The sequence below is a fragment of the Phycodurus eques genome, chromosome 21 (genome assembly GCF_024500275.1).
Source record: "Phycodurus eques isolate BA_2022a chromosome 21, UOR_Pequ_1.1, whole genome shotgun sequence".
NCBI lineage: Eukaryota > Metazoa > Chordata > Actinopteri > Syngnathiformes > Syngnathidae > Phycodurus > Phycodurus eques.
Genome location: NC_084545.1, coordinates 15364452 through 15383584, shown reverse-complemented (window position 1 = coordinate 15383584; position 19133 = coordinate 15364452). Strand labels below are relative to the sequence as shown.

The 19133-nt window shown below is 41.7% G+C and overlaps 1 long non-coding RNA gene across 1 annotated transcript in view; it reads right to left on the bottom strand.

Moving 5' to 3' along the window:
* Positions 1 to 3927: 3927 nt before the first annotated feature.
* Positions 3928 to 19133, bottom strand: part of LOC133396818 (uncharacterized) — a 30918-nt gene continuing 15712 nt past the window's right edge. Inside the window, exons 2-3 of the long non-coding RNA XR_009767425.1 lie at positions 6776 to 6890; positions 3928 to 4602 (exon numbers count right to left, since the gene is read on the bottom strand). This is a non-coding gene — a long non-coding RNA (uncharacterized LOC133396818). The remainder of the gene's footprint in view (positions 4603 to 6775; positions 6891 to 19133) is intronic.

The window sequence follows — 19133 nt, the reverse complement described above, 5'->3', positions numbered from 1 at the left end:
ACTCTCACTGGAGCAGTTCGCAGCTGAGCGGGAAGCGGCTGGGATGAGAATCGGCACCTCCAAATCTGAGACCACGGTCCTCAGTCGGAAAAGGGTGGCGTGCCCTCTCCAGGTCGAGTATGAGATCCTGCACCAAGTGGAGGAGTTCAAGTATCTTGGGGTCTTGTTCACGAGTGAGGGAAGAACGGAACGGGAGATCGACAGGCGTCTGCAGTGATGCGGACCGTTGTGGTAAAGAAGGAGCTCTGCCGAAAGGCGAAGCTCTCGATTTACCGGTCGATCTACGTTCCTACCCTCACCTATGGTCACGAGCTGTGGCCGAAAGAACACGATCCTGGATACAAGCGGCCGAAATGAGTTTCATCCGCAGGGTGTCCGGGCTCTCCCTTAGAGATAGGGTGAGAAGCTCGGTCATCTGGGAGGATCTCAGAGTAGAGCCGCTGCTCCTCCACATCGAGAGGAGCCAGATGAGATGGCTGGGGCATCTGATTCGGATGCCTCCCGGACGCCACCCCGGTGAGGTGTTCCGGGCACGACCCCGGGGACGACCTAGGACACGCTGGAGAGACTACGTCTTTCGGCTGGCCTGGGAACGCCTCGGGATCCCCCCGGAAGAGCTGGATGAAGTGGCTGTGGAGAGGGAAGTCTGGGCGTCCCTGCTAAAGCTACTGCGCCTGCGACCCAACCTCGGATAAGCGGTAGAAAATGGATGGATGGAAGTATCCTTTGATATCCACGTTTTATTTGGAGGCTTTTAATGTGAAGGCGGCTTATTACCGTAATGCCTAGTATACACAAAATTAGGGGCGACTGCCTTGACTTCTTTTCGAGTGGAGGCTAGCGTGACCGCAGTCATCGTCACCTATTAAACTTTGGGATGGTGTTTTGGGATTTTCCAATATACTGTATTTCCAATGTACAGTGGTTAACAAATTCATTGGACCACCACCCGATGTAATTTTTTGGGGTCTCAGCTGCCGTAAATGACCACATTGGTAATGATCAGAATTATTTTCTATATTTCTGTATAGTTAATACACTAATATGTGGAAGCTCTTCAATGGAAATATTTTCAATTCAGAAATATAATGAATTGTTTCAAGTTTTCTTTTTTTCGCATTTATCTCAATGCCTTAATATTTACCTCTAATTTCCCTTACATTCCTTCTCGTTATCCTCCTTTTTAGTCAGTATACTCTATTATTCCTCCCGATCTCAGCCATGTCATTCCACGCCCAATTTTTTTGTTTTGCTTTTTTCCTTCCCATCTTACCTCTCTTAGCCTTTATTCTTCTGTCTTTTTTCTTTGTTGCCTCCCAAGCTCGAGGTTAATGCACTCTAGAAAGGCATTATTTCCTTCTCTGCCCTCCGACAATATAAAAATTCAGAATGGACAGCTCAATCCCTCTTCCATCTCAGATTTGATTGTAATGGTATTGCCTCCTGTCCCTGGGAGGCCCCTGTCGCCTCGCCAACCAGGCCTTTATGACACTAAATGGCTTGGCTACAATTTTTCCATCTATTCAAAAAATTCTGTTAATAACTCATTTGGAATGAGCCGTCTCCACTCCGGCCAGGTCTCTCACCCCTCAGCTAGCAGGGGTCACACTGTACAAAAGAAAAGAATGGGAGATGGAAAAGGTTAATTAATCTCTCCATATTTACAGTCCGAGAGCCTGCTGCTCTCCCACTGACGATTTCAGCGAGACCAAAAATGTCATATTTACAACCTCATGTGGAGGAAGTGGTCAGCTCAGTCCGACTGCTACCCAGTCCTTTCCGTCCTACTTTACAAATGGAATAATTTATGGAATAAAACTCATTTCCCCTTTCCTTGTGCAATCCTATTAAATAATACAATAATTATTTATTGATTATTCAAAAAGGAACAAATGTGAATGATAGCTTTGTACCACACCACCGCACCTGCAATAAATAATGCGGGTCGGGAGCAAATTATTGGACAGTTCGGAATAATGCGGAGACAGACAGAGAAAGTAAGGAAAATAAAATGACTTTTGCACCAGTGAAATGGGGATCCAATGTGGCTGTTTCCTGCGCAGATCGGGGGGCACATTACTCGGTCAGGGGGGCGTACAAGGGAGTGGACCTTTGAACAGTTTAGATAAAATAACCTCTAAAATGAGAATGTCCTTAATTGCGTTGGTATTACAATCTGGGATAGGTCGATTCTAACTACTGTGCCCTTTCCCTTCTCATTAAAAAGTAGATATTCTGGTTCATCGATTCAATGTCATTTTCAATGGGATGGGGTGATAGCTCTGAATGTTCTTAACTCCGATTTCAATTACCGAATAATGCTGCCCAGAAGGATTTGTCCTACACTGGAGGGCTTTGTGGATGTAGTTTAACTTCCCAACTGCTGTACACCACAATAAACCGGTGTGAAAATCAGTGAATAACGGATGGCACCGCGAAAATGGCTTTTTTTTTTTTTTTGTCCTTGTAGTATAAGCCCAGTATTACCTTCCTATGCTATTTTAACACATTGTAGATACGAACAAGATTAGCAAGTATGGAGATTTACAGCAAATATACTGTGTACTTCTGAGCAAATAACATGTAAATGCATTTATATTCATGCTTTTACTTACTTGTCTATATATATATATATATATATATATATGTATATATATATATATATATATATGTATATATATATATATATATATATATATATATATATATATATATATATATTTATTTATATATACATACTGTACATATACATAGAAGATGACAACGATGATTGTCAGTGTACTGCACAAATGTGTTTATTTCAAAATGAAATTCAATAAAAAAACAATACACATTAGGCTTGGCAGAGAGTGGGAGATTCCGCAAGAAAAAAATGAGACTTATTCATTCACATTTTAAATCCGTGAGTAGCCAGGGCCCTGAAGTCTAAAACACATTATAGCAGGGATGTCTGTATCGCATGCAAAATGAATCAACAGCACCTCTGTTGGTTGCAGCGTAGTGGTGCACAAGATGGTGCCTCAATTGCTTCAAGTCACAATTAATCAACAACCAATTTCACACAATAAATTATTATGTTCATCCCCAATCGGCAAGTCTTTTAAAATTGACACTGATTGAGACCTTTTTATTAAGAAGCAGCTGAGTTGAGTTGTATAAACTATCTGTTAGTGCCTTATCCCAAAAGAAAAGATCAACTACAGATCTCCCCTTTCTCCGGTCTTATTATGATCATAAAAGCCCCCTCCCCAATCCCCAGCAATGAATCATTAAAAAAATGCTTTAGGTCTCCCTCATCTTTTCCCTAGATTTGTATAAAGCCTACTGCATGATACTGGAAGCAGATGCTATTTCCCCTATATTGCTTCTCAAAGCCCTCATATCCTCTCCCATGTTATTTTCTTTGATCTGCTGCTCTAACATTTTTCGCCCACTTGCCCCCTTCGACCCCCACCACTTACGCTCCCGCCACGCCTCTTCCCCCCCTCCCTTCATCCGCTATCGTCTGCCAGTGACCGAAGAGCAGACGGACCGGGCAGCCCGACCTGTCTGTGGCTGCGGACGTTTGAAATTCATCTCATCTGTTGTGTGTCTTTAGAGGGCAAGAGGTGCACACTGGGTCAGACCTCTTAGATCCACCTTTCAATATGCTCTTAGGATCTGGTGGAGGGGGGGGGGGGCTATCAGGCTTGAGGGTCACTCTGCATTCAATGATGTGTTTATATAACAAGGACTCAAATAGCAGTTATAGTGCCAATGTTTAATTGCTGTTTGGATTTATTCAATGACTTACATTACATGCAATCTTTATTTAAGATATAAGAAAGACAAATCTGTTGTGAGGCCCCAGAAGCAGCATACGACATGCAATAATACAATAGAAATCAAATAACTAGCATTGTTACAACAGGACTGTAAAATGCAATGAGTAACATTTGCAGTCAAAATACGCTCAAGCTATTGTTAACCTTTTAGTTCCAGGTTCTTGTGGCCAAAGACAATTTGCTTTTTAGTTAGGCCATAATGACCAGTTTGTAAAAACTGCATTGATAAATAATAAAATGGTTCTTATGCATGTATTTTATAACTAGCTGTATTCTTGTTGTGACTTGCACCTTTAAGTTTAGCAGTTAATCAGCATTGTTGTTACTGCTCAGTATTAACACCGTAGGAAGGCATGACAGGAATAATCTTTGATCTGATATTATTTCCTAGATTGACCTTTGTTTTTGTTTTTCATGCTATATTGAAGTTTAAATGACAGCAAGAACTATCATCCTGCGTCCCAAAAATATTATTAACTACTTTTTTATCCAATGGCGAGTACACACACTTCCCAGGTTTCAAGGTGTATTGGAGTGTAAATAAATATATGTTCCGCACATGCACACAGGTCGCCTGCAGTGCAAATGTAGTGAAAAGGTGGCAGTGAGGCGAAACCGGGGACTTTTTGGCTTTCTTGGGAGCTGCCAGGAGGGGGAAGCATCTGTCTTCAAAAGCTTGCTCGCTTGAGAAATGGGAATCAAAAGTAAACAAACTATATGCCAGGAAGTGTAGTTTGCTCTGTTCAATCTTCTGCCTCGCTTCTCCCCAAAACATACACTAGACAGCACATGTAGAGGAAAGAAAAACGTTAGTTGTCTCATCAGAGTGGTGGTAAATTACACATAAGTTTGATTACTCATTCATTTAACCTCTGCTTTGCTTGTGAAGAGTGATGGGCATTGAGAAATGAATTGCATAGTGTCATTTAATTAGGAGTTTGGCTGTGAGCAATAATTCTGTTTTTGCTCATAACCTTGAACTACTAAATGGATTGGAGATTCTATTACTTTTCAAGATTTCTGTTTTTAATTGTTTAAAGTAGTCACAAATATAAAATGTCAATCAGGAACCGAGACGAATGCCGCACATGAATATCATTGACTCATAGACGGATGCTTGAGGACCTGTTTCAGGTGATGGGCTTGCAAATACGACCAAATTGTAGATGATGCAAAAATCAGTGGTCCTTATTTGCATAGATATGAATATTATGTTTATGACAAACAGCAATTGTATCGTTTTAATATGCGTAATGAGCCAATGCAAGGCATGGATTGGATTATCAGATTGAATCATCTTTGAATACACTAAATGTATATATAGTTCTCTTCTACAAGTTAGTATGGATTTGTGCGGATAGGAAGGGTGTGTACTTGGATGACTCCACAGCTACCTCTCGCTGATCAGGCAACGGTTGTTAAAATGTCAGACAGAGTTTGTGTAGTTTCCCCCTGGAGGACATTGCAGTTCCCCGCCAACAGACTCACCCACGTGCCACGACATCCGGCCCGACTGCAGCTATGAATCTACCTTAAATATACGAGCCATGCGAGGAGCACTTGATTTATCGAGTAGGTCGGTGCGTGGGCTTAGTTCCTGATCTTAAATCAGTTCAATCAGGCCTCATACCTGCACAACTAAATGCTAGATGATGTAGTTTGTCTGGAAGTCAATGCCTCTGTGTTTGAACATGTCCAAAAGTCCAAGATAAATGAAGCACACCACCGCCATTGAAAAGCTTATTCAAATAGGTTTTCACTCAGGTTTGACACAGCTCCTTATGGCATGCTCGGTTCCCAGACCCCCCATGGCACGAACCATCATACATAATAATACTGAAAGTGTCTGCTCTCTCATAAAGAAGGAAAATGGATTGTGGGGTCCAGGAAGGAAAATTAAAGAAAAGGCAAATTAAATTACAGACCTGGCTGACTGCACAAGTCAGGCATATCGTGTTTTATGACTTGCCAGAAAAATTCAACACCTGTGGATCACCGTAGCTATAATTGCACATGAACGCACCAGGACGGGGGCGGGACGCACATTGCGGTTTGCGTCGAGCTGAACATGTTGAGTGAGAGTTTGTGCGAGTAATGCGTGTCTGTGTGTATGCAAGTATGCCACCTCAGGAAGGCTTTAACTGGGAGACACAAGAAAGATGATAACGTTTCAGGAACGCCTCTTGTTCACTTCTTCAGCACACCCAAGGAGAGACGGCCGCAGCCCACGCAGCTCACTCGCCGAGGCTTCATTTACCGTTGTAATTACTCTGTTTATTTATCCTACCTGCGTTTGGTGGTAAAATGCAGCCGATTCATCAGATCAGGACAATTTGGACTGGTGTTAGCTTTGCTGTTTAATTAAATGAGGCAATCAGTTGAACATAAATCACTACCCATGTAACTGCTCTTTCTAAACTTGTTCCATCTTTTGATAAAATCAGCACACCGTAAAAAAAAAAAAAAAAAAAAAACTACATACGACACTCTAGTTGCTGTAATTCCTGATAATTAATTGTATGACAAATATCTCAAAAAAATAAATCAATAAATAATCATTTGTTTTCATTGTTCTGAAAATTGATGGCGTAGCCTGAGACAAATACAGGGTGTTCGCCCGAACTCATCAAGTTGAACACAAACAGTTAAACCATAATTCCTGCAGACACACATGCCAAAAGTCCAAATTCTGAAGTCCAAAGTCGATGCATTTATCAGAGAGCTCTGATTTAGGTGTCGCAATACCTTTTGTCTAAAGTACTTTTATTGAGACCATCAACTCAAATTAAAATCAGTGAGACACAAAGTTTTCTCTTCCAATTAAAATATCAACGAAGCAATTAATGAATCCAGTCATATGCCCATCCTGAGAGATTCAGGTATGTCGAGTACTGTACAATTAGTGATGACGCAAATTTTGGGGTCCGCCGCTGAACAAGATGACAACTCACTTGCTTTCCCCCTCTTCCTCCTCTTCTGTCTTGTGGAAGGCGACGCTTGAGCCAAATTGATTACACCACTCCATCTGCATCACGACTGGCCTCCTCCTGTGTTTGCTGCCTGCGCCTACAGCAGAGTTAGTGTACAATTACACATAGTTTAATATATCTGCCTGTGAACCTTTAAATAAGCATCACGAGTCCACAAGGTGATTTGTCTTGCAGCCACATTACTCCATTGTACATCTTGATAGCCAGGGATCGCTCCTAGCTATGTTTAAGCATTAAATAGTGTATTATTATTTCACATAAATCACACTGAGATGTGAGGCGGGTATTCATAAATTTTACATCTCTCACAGACAGTATTTTAAGGCTTCTCTTTCTCGCTCTCCCTATCACGTTGAATTCAGTTGCATTTCTAGATAGTACATCAAATAAGGCCCAAGCAGGGCGGTAAATTCAAAACAACATGACATGCATTTTAGATTAAGTTTGAGAGAGAGAGAGAGAAAAAAAAAGTTTGAGTTCTCAAACACATTCATCGTACAGCACTGTGCCCTTGAATAAGTTCTGTACACATGATCCAGTCAGACACTCGGCGAATTTGTGTCATTTTTGTAACACTACAAATGGTAGAAATAAAGTCAGTTAACTACACCACTTTAAATTGCCCATCTGTGCTTGACGACGAAAGGGTAGAATGAAATTCAAAGGTGAGGCTTTACCCCCTGAACACCCCCCTTGTGTTTGTGCAATACGTCTAGTGAGGAAATGACTTCACTCAGGAAACTGGATGTCAGCTTTGTGCACGGGCAGTAGAGCCGCCAGTGATTCGGTCAGGCTGCCGACGCTTTCTTTTCTCAGCTCGCTCTTTGTTTGAGAGGAAAAAAGGCCACTGGAAGTGACAAAGGAGGAAATTGGACTCATGGTTGTTTTGGTTACTCTAAGGACAACTTACACATTTGTTTCAGTTTTGCTTCTTTGGACCTGGCTTTCAGAGTGGCGTTGATTTACAAATCGCTGACTTGTGTGTTGCTTTGAAACGTTGAACTCTGTCAGTCTTCAATCAGAAGTGATGTAATGTCACAGGGAATGTAACAATGTCCATGGATGTAATGCATAGAGATATCAGCTTGGACTTTCTCTACAATGAACCTTGTGTGACATCAGTTCATCTCCATGTAAAGCAGTGGTGGCTGGTGGTAAACACACACGCAATATATATATATATATATATATATATATATATATATATACAGTGGGTACGGAAAGTTTTCAGACCCCCTTAAATCTTTCACTCTTTGTTATATTGCAGCCATTTGTTCAAATTATTGAATTTTTTTTTCCTCATTAATGTAAACACATCACCCCATATTAACAGAAAAAAAAACATAATTGTTGAAATCTTTGCTGATTTATTAAAAAAGAAAAACTGAAATATCACACAGCCATAGGTATTCAGACCCTTTGCTGGGACACTCATATATTGAACTCGGGTGCTGTCCATTTCTTCTGATCATCCTTAAAAAGATTCTACACCCTCATTGGAGTCCAGCTGTGTTTGATGATACTGATCGGACTTGATTAGGAAAGCCGCACCCCTGTCTATATAAGACCTTACAGACCTTACTTGTCAGAGCAAATGAGAATCATGAGGTCAAAGGAACTGCCTGATGAGCTCACAGACATAATTGTGGCAAGGCACAGATCTGGCCAAGATTTAAAAAAAAAAAAAAAAAAAAAATCTGCTGCATTTAAGGGTCCGAAGGGCACAGTGGCCTCCGTAATCCTGAAATGGAAGACGTTTTGGACGATCAGAACCTTTCCTAGAGCTGGCTGTCTGGCCAAACTGAGCAATTGGGGGAGAAGAGCCTTGGTGAGAGAGGGAAAGAAGAAAACCTTCTCCAGAAACTCAGAATGGGCCGAAGGGTCACCTTCCAACAAGACAATGACGCAAAGCACACAGCTAAAATAACGAACAAGTGTATTCAGAACAACTCCGTGACTGTTCTTGAATGGCCCAGCCAGATCCCTGACTTAAACCCAATTGAGCGTCTCTGGAGACCTGAAAATGGCTGTCCACCAACGTTCAACATCCAACCTGACCTGGAGAGGATCTGCAAGGAGGAATGGCAGAGGACCAAATCCAGGTGTGAAAAACTTGTTGCATCATTCCCAAAAAGACTCATGGCTGTATTAGCTCAAAAGGGGGCTTCTACTAAATACTGAGCAAAGGCTCTGAATACTTAAGGCTGTGTGATATTTTAGTTTTTCTTTCTTTTCTTTTTTTTTATAAATGTGCAAACATTTCAACAATTGCATTTCTTTCTGTAAATATGAGGTTAGGGTTAATGTACGTTAATGTGGAAAAAAATAACTTAAATGATTTTAGCCAATGGCTGCAATATAAAAAAGAGTGAATTTTTTTTAAGGGGGTCTGAATACTTTCTGTACCCACTGTATATATATATATACTGTATGTATGTATATGTGTGTGTGTGCGTGTTTTAATAAGTGCTCCCAGTGGGAACACTGAGAAGTAATAATTTAAAAAAAAAGGCGCTTTCATTTTACATGCCGTTTGTTCCGTTTGTTCATCCTTGATTGGTCATTTTCTGATCTTTCTCCGTCTTTAACTCAACTTACACACTGAGTTTATTTTTGTCTCCCCTGCTACGCTTTTCCTCGTCTCTGTCTGGGCTGCGCGCAATCAGTGATTACGGCCTGGGATGCAGATTTGATTGGCTGAAGGGGGTGGCTGAACTCGCATGGGATTGGTCACTACGATTCATCACGACCGTAAAGCTTGTAATACACCCCCCATTTTCTTTACAGCTCATCCACTTATTCACTAGGTTCACGGGCTGCAGGAGCCTATCCCAGCTATGTTCGGGCGGGAGGTGCACTCTGAACCGGTCGCCAGCCAATCGCAGGACACATAAAAAACAAACAACCATTCGCACCTACGGGCAATTTAGAGTTGTCAATTAACCTACCATGCATGCTTTTGGAATGTAGGAGGAAACCGGAGTGCCCGGAGAAAACCCACCCAGGCACGGGGAGAACATGCAAACTCCACACAGGCGGGGCCGGGATGTGAACCTCAGTCCTCAGAACTGTGAGGCAGATGTGCTAACCAGTCGTACACCGTGCCGGCTGTTCTGAAGCCACTCCTTTGTTAATTTAGCTGTGTGCTTAGGGTCATTGTCTTGTTGGAAGTGGAAGAACCATGAGCCAGGCCGCGATACGAGCGTTGGTGACGGTCCCTTCTCTGATGCGTTGGTTGTGAAGGAAGGTAACCGGATGGTGGTTTGTGTGAATGGTCACTTTTCGGCCTCCAATATAGTTGGAGAAATGCTTGATGGCCCAGACTGTGGAGAGCAGGGCTTTTTCACAGTCTGAATATTTAAGATTGGGACCGTTTCGAGTTTTGCTCGCGAAGGCGACGACGCGCTTGTCTCGGTCGTACATTTGGTAAAGACCGGCGCGAAGGTAATGGTCTGAAAAACCTGCTTCGACGAAGAACTGCAAAACTGTAATACTTCAACACCCTGAGCATATAAAGGATTAACTTCATACCTGTTGTGCTTTTTCTTTGGCTTTTATGTGTATTTTTTTTTCTCCATCACAGAAAGTAACAGTGTGAATAATTAGCATAGGACCAAAAATTTAACTTATTGCAGCTAACGGGACAAGCCGAAAGGAAAAGAAGAAGATGCTCATGTAAATACAGCTGATATACACTAAGTTACTCATTCTAGCAATAACTATACCGTTACACAAGGTGACAGCTGTCCTCAAAGAATGAGTAGTTTTAGTTTATTTTGTTTTCTTTTGTAGTAGCAAATTTCTCTCTACATTTGTGTGACAGTTAAGTGACAGTTAAACTTTTACTGTTTAATTAATCAAGGGTTTATGATGCCGACATTTAGTGCGACATGAATTATGTCACTTTACATGATTTCCTATGGGAAGAATTGGTTTGAAATTACTCAGCCTCAAAGAAAAGACAATGAATGCATCTATTAAAAAAAAAAAAAAAAAAAAAAAAAGATTTTCCAGGTGATGCTGTAAAATACACTATATGGACAATATTGTGACCCATGGCCCTTATACAGTACATGAGGTCATCACCACTTTGTTTTCCATTTGTATAACAGTTTCTCATATTGTACAATATTTTGTGTATGTCTTTGGTAATTATGGTGCATTCATTCAAAAGAACATTTGTGAAGTCAATAGGTATGATTATGAACTGAAGAAGAGAGGGAGTATCCCAGAGGAGTGAAGTCTAGAATTCATCCAAACATGCCTTTTTGAATCTTGCTTTTATGCAGTGGAACTGAAAAAGGTCAAAGGTATCTAGCCAAAGCTGTCTGGAAACGTATTCGCAAATGTTCTATCCCTGTCGTGGATATGTTTGAAGTATACCTCAACAATCAGGTCTTAAAAACTTCTTCATTACACATAGCCAGTGATTTCATGCCCACATGGCAACCGTAAACCTCAATTACACCTAATTTTCACTAATAAACCATGCCTCTAATTTTTTTTTTGCACCTAATCACTGTATGCTTCAATGGCTGGGGGGGCTTCAGTGCAGCAACAAAGTAAAAAAAATGTATTTGTCAAAGTCATTGCAAATTGGAGTTTGACGAGACGCCAGGACAGTGAGTTGAGGATTGGGGAAAAATGTCTTTGAACTAGTTGTTGCTTGCTGAAAATATTGCTCCTGGGTTCATGTTCCGTCTGAAGTGTTTCACGCCAGTCGGAATTTGGAAAGAAAGCACAGCGCCAAATGATTCATTGAAAAGATGGCACACATTCACAGGTATTCAGTTCATGTGACATCACCCTGTGTAAAATTGGCAGCAGCATGTTGATTGACGCTTCGGTTTTGAACATGGTCATCGCTTAGTTAAGTAGTGTTGGCAATTACAGATAAAAAGCATCACCTGTGTCATTTTTAAAGGCATTAATTAGTATACTTTTAAAATCCACTTTCCTACAGACTGATCTGTTCTCATCAAGTTCTCCCTTCATTATTTGGAAGAACACGTTTTCGGACACTGACAAGTTTGGGCTGGCTGTATGTTTCTCCTTTTATGCACTTGCACCTTAGTCCACGAACTGAAAACTTCTCCTCTCAACCTGTCCGTACGATAGAACGGATCCACGCACGCACGCAGACACACACACACGGGTAAATCAAGATGAGACGATTATTATAGCAGCTATATTAAACATCATAATCCAGAAGTGCTCCCTTACAGCCTGTCTTTCCCGGATTTAAACGTGAATTCCATCAGAGAAGATAGAAACAAAAGAAATCACAATGAAACTATTAAAATCCATTGTTAACTGGCACATCACTAGCTTTAAAGTAATTTTAATAATGGCATGCATTAAATACTTTCTGACATGGCATAACATTAATGGATAACCACATTGACATTGCTGCATTTTCACACATGCCTGTATATCCATTCATCCATCCATCCATCCATCCATCCATCCATCCATCCATTTTCTACCGCTTATCCGAGGTTGGGTCGTGGGGGCAGTAGCTTTAATAGGGAAGCCCATACTTCCCTCTCCCAGCCACTTCAACCAGCTCTTCCGGGGGGGATCCCGAGGTGTTACCAGGCCAGCCGGGAGACATAGTCTCTCCAGCGTGTCCTGGGTCATCCCCGGGGTTTCCTCCCGGTGGGACGTGCCCGGAACACCTCACCAGGGAGGCGTCCAGGAGACTTCCTAATCAAATGACTGAGCCACCTTATCTGGTTCCTCTCAATTCAGAGGAGAGGCGGCTCTATTCTGAGCCCCTACCGGATGACCGAGCTTCTCATCCTATCTCTAAGGGAGACGCCTGGACACCCTGCGGAGAAAACCCATTTCGGCGCTTGTATCCGGGATCTTGTTCTTTCGGTGACGCCCCACAGCTCGTGACCATAGGTGAGGGTAGGAACGTAGATCGACCGGTAAATTGAGAGCTTCGCCTCTCGGCTTAGCTCCTTCTTCACCACAACGGACCGATACAAACTCCGCATCAGTGCAGATGCTGGACCAATGCGCCTGTCAAGCTCCCGTACCATTCTTTCCTCACTCGTGAACAACACCAAGATACTTGAACTCGTCCACTTGGGGCAGGATCTCATCCCCGACCCAGCGGGGGCACTCCACCCTTTTCTGACTGAGAACCATGGTCTCAGATTTGGAGGTGCTAACTTTCATCCCAACCGCTTCACACTGGACTGTAAATCGCTCCAGTGAGAGTTGGAGATCACGGCTAGATGGAGCCAACAGAACCACATCGTCTGCAAAAAGCAGAGATGCAATACTGAGGCCACCAAACCGGATCCCCCCTATGCCTCGGCTGCACCTAGAGATAAAAGTTAGGAACAGAATTGGTGACAAAGGGCAGCCTTGGCGGAGTCCAAGCCTCACTGGAAACGAATCCGACTTACAATGCAGACCAAACTCCGCACCGGTCGTACAAGGACCGCACAGCCCATATCAGTGGGTTTGGTAGCCCATACTCCCGAAGCACCCCCTGAAGGACTCCACAAGGGACACGGTCGAATGCCTTCTCCAAGTCCACAAAACACATGTAGACTGGTTGGGCGAACTCCCATGCACCCTCGAGGACCCTACTGAGGGTGTAGACCTGGTCCACTGTTCCACAGCCAGGACAAAAACATTGCTCCTCCTTGACAATTGATACACAAAGCCACAACTGTGATCATCAAAGCATCACAGTGAGAAATCTTTTCCTAAGAGATGCAACATCTAGCAAAGGAGGTCAAATGGAAAATGTACGGATAATAATAATAATAATCATCATCATAATAATGACAACAGGATGGCGACACGGTAGAAACTGGTTAGCAAATCTGCCTCACAGTTCTGAGGACCCGGGTTCGGCCTCGCCTGTGTGGACTTTGCATGTGCTCACCGTGCTGTGTGGGTTTTCTCCGGTTACTGCGGTTTCCTCCCACATCCCAAAAACATGTCTGGTAGGTTAATTGAAGACTCTAAATTGCACGTACGTATGAACGTTTGTGTGAATGGTTGTTTGTTTATATGTGCCCTATGTTTTGGCTGGAGATCAGTTCAGACTCACATTCACAGCTACGGTTAATTTAGAGTAATCAATTCACTACCTTGCATGTTTTTGGGATGTGGGAGTAAACGGGAGTACCTGGAGAAAACCCACGTAGGCACGGGGAGAACAGGCGAGGCCGGATTTGAACTCAGGTCCTCAGAACCGTGAGGCAAATTGCAGCGTGTCACCTAAATAAAAATTGTACCTAAATAAATGTTTGAAAACCAACAGTTCTAAACGATTAAAAGCAAATGAATTGAACTTGTTATGCAGTTTCAAAATGTAATTCCGTGATTGTTTCGCATACCCCTGGAGGGAGCCCGCACACTGTACCACTAGTGGAACTTGTACCACAGTTTGAGAACTACTGATTGCAGTTGAGTGTATGGTGCTGCTTTTGAGTAATAAATCAAGCAGTTCCAGTACTGTAGCTTGTCGCTATAGTTGGAGCTTCCCATTTTACATTTGTTTTTATTTCATGCAAATCATTCAATTATGCATCTTTACTCAAGCGTTAGAAATGGTGCCTCATTACTAACAAATGGAAAAACCCATGTGTCACCTTAGTTTGTAAATGCTTTTCATTTACTGTAAGTGTGAAAAATGACACGCATCCCATCGTTGTCTTCTCATGTTAAAACAAAGCAGTTGCATGTCTGCTGTGGCAACGTCTGGGTGCGTCCAAATTCCACTCTTTTGAAGTGAACTTGTCACGGGAGATTTGCATCACTGGAGCTAGGCACAATCAATGACTCAAGGTTAATTGTTTGCGGTGCACCACTTGAAACATCCCGAGACGTGGCGTTACTGGATGAACGCTCACCTACGCACACCTGCGCAAATGCGCTGTAAAAGTGGGAAAGCCTATATAGTCACATTCCTCCGTGGCTATAAAAGCACAAGCGCAAACACACACACTTGGTCTTATCATCACGTGCGGGAACATGTAAATGTCAAATCACAGATTAAATTGCACTCAGGTACATTTTCAAATGGATGAAATAACCCTGTCCAAATGCAATACACTTTCCCCCCAAAATAACACTCAAATAGTATGGATGTCTCAAAAACAGACTGCAGCCAAAACATTAAGCTGTTTTCTCTTCTGTTATCTCCAGCTTCCCATTTGCCCTTTGGTTAAACATTCTCTTGGCATGCATGATCTCATTTAACTTTGAATTCCTCTTTTTTTTTTTTTTTTTTTTCCGGGACGGCATCCTCAATGGTTCCAATTTCCAGTCAAATCCCCAATTTTCAACCCCAATGACAGACAACACACGCTGGAATGGGTGTTTAGCTTAGGAAGGCAATTGGTAAGTGATGATTTTAAATGCCGTTTAAGATAAATCGGAGAGTTGGGAGCAGATAAGAGCCTTGCTTGGGTCGAGTGCAGGAAGCTTGGGGATACTGGCTTGCATGTGCGGTAACATTACTGTAGCTGCAAAAGACTTGTGTGCTTTGTATTATTGAGCCTGACTGGGATGACCAGAACTGAGACAGACAGAGTTTTCTGTCAATTTCAGTTACAGTACATACAAATGACATTTTTGCTTGATAATGAATGCTTGAAAGTGCATTATATTACAGTTAAGGCAACAAAAATATTTTTTTGTGGTTGTTTTACAAGAGAAAATCTCTCTCTTTACATAACCGATCCGATCACAAGATGGAGCAATGTGTCTATTTAAATGTCTTGTTCATTTACTGTATATACTTGTTCACTGTATACTGAATATCTTCAAAAGTATTCTCTAGTCCAGTGATTCCCAACCAATGTGTCGTGGCACACTAGTGTGCCAGGAGCGATCTTAACTGCTCAAAAAATGATTCATTTACAAGAAATAATGTATCTTTGTTCCTCTATTTATACCAGTGAGGCATAGTGACAGACAAAACAAATAAATGCTCTTCTATAAAATGGCAGGAAGTACATACAGTAATTACTGTGCATCTACCTTTTGTGACATTTTTGTTTGTTGGTGTGTCGTGAGACTTTCCAATTGTGAAATATGTGCCTGCGCTCCATAAAGGTTGGAAATCACTGCTCCAGTCAGGTCATGTATTCTAATCAGTCAGGTCAAACCAACATCACAACATGACAGATATAATGGGTGCTTGCGTACTGTCATTGAATTACTTTGTTGAATTTAAATTACTTCACACACATCGAAACTTTAGAGCATGATTCGACAGAACACCGGCATGTTTACGTACAACCGTTAGTGCTAGCACTAGCTTGCTAGGCTACATAACGTTTTGTTTCCTGCTTGCGAGCCGTATCATATTCAAAGTATGTGAACATACTAGGCTTTACATGATCAGGATTTTTGGGGCCGATCACCGATCAGTGAGTTTAAAAAACAAAACAATAACCGATCACTGATCCGGTCACAAGATGGACCAATGTGTATTTAAATGATGTTTTCATTTACTGTATATCCTCGTGTACTGAGTATCTTCAAAAATATTCTCTAGTCAGGTCATGCATTCTAATCAGTCAGGTCAAACCAACATTACAACATGACAGAAATAATGGGTGCTAACTTACTGTCATTAAATTACTTTATTGTGATTAAATTACTTTACACAGACCGAAACGTTAGCGCATGATTCGACGTAACGATGGCATGTTTATGTACAACCGTTAGTGCTTGCACTAGATTGCGAGGCTACATAACGTTTTGTTGCCTGCTTGAGAGCCGTACCACATTAAACGTACGTGAATATACCTCAAACAACCCTTCAACGAATGTCTTCTCCCGAGCACCGGTGACCACCACCGCACGTTTTCTCCATTTTATTCTTACATACAAATAAACGTGCGGTCAATTGTTGGTGTTGTGGCCATGGTAATGAGTGTATCCGGTCGCGTTTGATTTGAGAAGATAAAGCCTAGTGTGGCGGCACGGTGAACGACTGGTTAGCAGCTCTGCCTCACAGTTCTGAGGACCGGGTTTCAAATCCCGGCCCCGCCTGTGTGGGTTAAGGTTAGGCTCCAGCACGCCCGCAACCCTTGTGAGGATAAAGTGGTACAGAAAATGGATGGATGGATGGAAAGTCCAATGTTCATAAAAGACGGTGCAGTGGTAGCGGAATACAGGATTTTATTGCAGTAGTCTGACATAGTGTAATTGTGAAAGACCAAATTTGTCTCAGGCATTACGTGTTGTCTGTCCCACACCGCTGACATGTTTTTCTTTTCAAAATAACTTTATGGGCTGCCAGATATTTACAGTAGTATGTCAAAAGACACGCGACAAGGCTAAAAATAAACTAGCTTTTGGATTCAAATAAAGCCGATCAGCATAAAATGCTAATTATCGTCCGATGCCGATCAGATCGGTGAAAAGTATTATATATATATATATATATATATATATATATATATATATATAAGGGTGTACCCCACCTCCCGCCCGAAGATAGCTGCGATAGGGTCCAGCAGCCCGTGACTCTAGTGAGGTAGAAGTGGTAAAGAAGAAGATGGATGGACATTTGCAGTACCACTAGGTGTTCCTGTTCTAAAAAAAAAAAAAAAAAAAAAAATCTCACGTGACCATATGCTTGTTTCTTCTATCAACAGTTTGTACCCTTTAATGAAAATTGGAATCTATGTATAATACTTTAAGATGATTTTATTAAACATGCAAGTTTATGGGGCTCTCAATATTTACTTTATGCATTCCAGATTCGTCTCTTGTGCATGCAAGGAACATGTCCATCACGAAATACAACAGCTCATTGTGAAGCTTTTCAGTGTTTTGTGTAATCCCTTCTTCTCAAGAGAATGAAGCTAAAGGATTGCGAAAATCTGTTTTATTCAAATTTTGAGTAGGAGAGAACCTGGGAATTCTTTCTCACTTCCTCTCTCCGCAACTCTGTCATGAAACAGAGCACACATTTCCATATCAATCGGATTAGTTCCAAGACCAGGGAAGTAGGAGTAATGTAACTAACCGTACAAATTTAAATATAGGACATCAAACATATTGTTTGGCATTCGTTTATTTTCGAAGCAGCCATGGCTCTTTGTGTCTCTCAGTGAAGATGAAACAAAAATGCATTTTTTAAAAAACCTTCCCTGTTTTATTCAAATTTCATTTTGCAAAGTAGCGAGTGTCCCTGCGTTTCAACATGTAGACCAGGCATCCTGTGGTTCTGGTGCATCATGCATACAACATTGTTTAGCCAAAGTAACTGTGCCACATGGTAAACTATGGTAAATGGTAAATGGACTGCACTTATATAGCGCTATAACCATCAAAGTGTCCAAAGCGCTTTACAAAGCCTCACATTCACCCACTCACACACACACGGGCGACTGCAGCCATGCAAGGCGCTGCCAGGCCCACTGGGAGCAAATTAGGCTTTAGTGTCTTGCCCAAGGACACTTCGACATGCGGGCAGTCGGAGCCGTTAATTGAACCGATGACCCTTCGGTCACTGGACAAACCGCTCTACTGACTGAGCCGCAGCAAATGTTTTTTACATTTTTTTTTTTTTTTTTTTTTCTTTATACAGCGCATTTCATACACAAGGTAACTAACTCAATGTGCTTTACATGATTAATAGCATTTAAAAACAAAGAAAAAGAAACACCATATAAACATGTAAAACAAAGAGAAAAATGTTTTATTTTTTTAAAGCGAACAGAACAGAGTCAGAGGTTAAGGCTTGATAAAGTCAGACCCTCTGTTTTATTTTAAAAAAATGTTTTGCACGTTGCACACACCTACTGCACTACCATACACACATATTTTCAACATTAAAATGATTTCCCCTCAAAGTATTGTTAAATGTCCCTGGGTCACTTGTGTGTTGTTATTTTTGTTATTAATAGTAGTCATATTCTCATTTCTCTTATTGTAAGGTGACTGATGGTGAGGGGTTTACTTGCCTGACTTCTTTCCAGGCTGTGGGTTCAACTTCCACTCAGTGCCAATGTGAATGGCTGTCTGTGTTTGTACAGTTTGTGATTGGCAACTGGTCCACCATGGAGTCTTTCCGGCTTTCGCCCAAAGTCAGCCGGGACCCTCAACAGAATAAGCAGTTTTGAAAATTGAGTATTACTGGTATATTTGATATAGATTGTTTTATATCATGAATATATATTGTAATTTTATGTTAGGTTTGTCTCTCTTTTCCAAGAGAGAGCTTCAGTTAAAAAACAAAAACAAAAACAACCATCGGGATTATTCAGCAGTCTGAGGGAGACCAGACAGTAGCTTTGTCTGGATAAAGAGATGGAGAGATGGATGCCTT